The sequence below is a fragment of the Mus pahari genome, chromosome 10 (genome assembly GCF_900095145.1).
Source record: "Mus pahari chromosome 10, PAHARI_EIJ_v1.1, whole genome shotgun sequence".
Taxonomy (NCBI): domain Eukaryota; kingdom Metazoa; phylum Chordata; class Mammalia; order Rodentia; family Muridae; genus Mus; species Mus pahari.
The window spans coordinates 54,617,429-54,620,156 of NC_034599.1; positions in this window are offsets into that span (position 1 = coordinate 54,617,429).

The following is a 2,728-nucleotide window of genomic DNA, read 5'->3' on the forward strand; positions in this document are numbered from 1 at the left end:
CCTTTCTCTCCCTAATACCTTTGGGGTAGAAGGGAAGGGTCAGGCTGCCACTGATTGAATTTGGCCCTAAGCAGGATTGGGTATGTGTGCAGGGTACACAGATCTCACTCTGGACCACCCTTGAGAGGAGCAGAGTCTCTAGGCCTTTCTTCTGATCTAAGCATCTTTCTCATGTGCAGGTAACAGTCACTTGGTCTTCATCCCCACACCTTATCCAAGGATGCTCTGGGTGCTGTCTCTACCAAGGATTCCTGGGGTTTATACTGTGGCTTGTGCTGAGACTGAGTATGAAGAACATATTCTAGATCCTTCCTCCAGACCCCTCCCAGCACTTCCCTCAGTGAGTGATCTGAAGTACCTGTTTACAGATTAACTGGCTCCTACAACTTTTGGACTGAAACAGAACGTTAGACTGTTTTTGTGTTTTCATCAGTTGAGGAGTTCTGTACACTAAGCTTCAGCGACCACTGAAGTGGTAGAAAGCACATTAACTTGTTTTATTGTAAGCAGTGGTTCTGGCACACCGTCAGCGCCCTGGGGGGCTACCTCCAGGGACAAAGGGCATGCTTTGATACCTGGATTGCTGCTTGCTACCACATGACACACTCTAGAACATGTAGGGGAGTTGGGGTAGGTTGTTCCCACCTCCGTGGGCTCTGCTGCCTCCCAGCATTCCGGGATCACACTTGGGCCTCTCAGAATCTTTGTTCTCGAGCCCACAGGACTTTTCTTCAGTGAGCCAGGCACTGGGGCCTTTGAGAAGGCTGGGATGTGGAGAAGAGAGCTCATGGCAGGGCTTATCAAGGGACCAATCTTAGTGTTCTGAGCTGAGCTGGATGACTCTGGGCTGGCCCTGCAAGAGCTGTCTAGCTGAATTTGGGAAGATGCCACCTGTAGGTGAGGAAGGGCATGAGGCTGAGATTGGAGGTCCCAAAACTCTCGTGCTGGAGCAGCCCCTCTTTAGTAGGACACGGGAAACAGGTACTGTGGTATTTGGTAGTAAGTCAATTCCCATTGGTGGCAGACATTCCCAAGGTCCTAGACATTAGCAATAGGAAGGCAGGACATTTGATTTAAGCTCTAGTGGTTGGTATACTTCCTGCATGGTCAACTGCACTGGTCAAGGTGGCTTGACTGGGCAGTGGGATCCAGCTGCAGGATCCAGCAGTGTTGGGCCCTTCTTGGCAGAGCTCACTCATTCCATGGACCTGCAGTCCATATGCTATAGGACACTCCATAGGATTCCAGTAATCATAAGTAAGGTAGAAGTGTCCCAGACGGTATAGGCTCCATGCAGAAACCAGGAAAAGAGATCTCTGACTCCCTTGGGGAGAAAATGGGGAGGTGGTGAGATCAGTGCACACTGATGGTTTCATCATAGAGTTTTGTTTTGCTTTGTTTTGTTTTTTGGATTTTTCGAGACAGGGTTTCTCTGTATAGCCCTGGCTGTCCTGGAACTCACTTTGTAGACCAGGCTGGCCTTGAACTCAGAAATCCACCTGCCTCTGCCTCCCGAGTGCTGGGATTAAAGGTGTGTGCCACCACCGCCCGGCCAGAACTCCTGTTCATCTCCTCAGGACTCTCATCTGCTAAGACAGTGCCTTGGAAGGTTCTAGAAGGGTCTTAGGGAGGAAGCCAGAGGTATCACTCCACAGGGGGTGTGGAGTGGTGCTGGAAATTGCCTCTGTTCCCCTCTCTCTTGTGCTGGGCAGTTAACTGGGGAAGGAAACCCTGGTGGAAATGATTGCAGGGCTGTGTTTGTCTCATTCAGGACAAATCCAAGCAGGACTGGAGAGAAGCACAGTGTGTGACAGACAACTTCCTGGGCTTAGCCTGGAGGTTTCTCCATCATCTCCCTATTTTAGTTCCTAGGATTGAACATGGAACCCGTCCTTGTATGTTGTTTGTACCAAATCTTTACATCTCAGGTGAAACCCGGTGTCCATTTGGTCCTCCTTCTAGGGCTGCACCATCAAATGCCCATCCTCCAGTGCCCATCCACCAATGCCCATACATTTATGCCCATCAGCTAATGTCCATCTTACAGTGCCCATCCTTTAATGCACTTCTATCCTTTTGTCTTAACCATCCTCTATCACTCTTTCCCATCATATCATCATGGAAACAATCCTCCTTGCCCCAGTGCTTTCCCTCCCTGGTCGCTGCTGAGAGGTGAGAGTACAGGTCCATTCTCTGAGCCTTGCTAGGTTGAGCCAAGGGTTCATGCCAAGTCACAAGTGGCTGTGCCAACATGCTGTAGGAAGCCCATTCTCTGCTGGGATTAAAGGCGTGCGCCACCATTCTCCAAACAAGGCTTAGCAAGGGCAAGAGGCAAGAGGCGGACTGCAGGGCGGCTGATTTTGGAGGTGAACTTGAGGCCAGAGCTTTGAGTGATATGGGTGTGTCCATGCCTCTGGAGGGTCCTCTCTCTGCTCCTCCCCTTGTTCCCCCATCCTGCTCCTCTAGAGGAGCTGTGTGTCAGTTGTGATCGTTCATAATCTGTGAGTATTTATACATTCCCGATTGCATGGGCTAACGCTCCTCCAGTTCTCTGAGGGTTTGGTTCAACAAGAGTGGTTCGTTCCACCATGGCATTAGCCTTTGAATTTTTTAAAAAATGGGTTAATTCCCAGGTACTGAAAAAAATGTTTTGTTTTGTTTTTAAATAAAAACCTTGATTTTTCTAGTGTCCTGTGGTGTGGAAGTTCACTTTGTGTGTGTGTGCGTG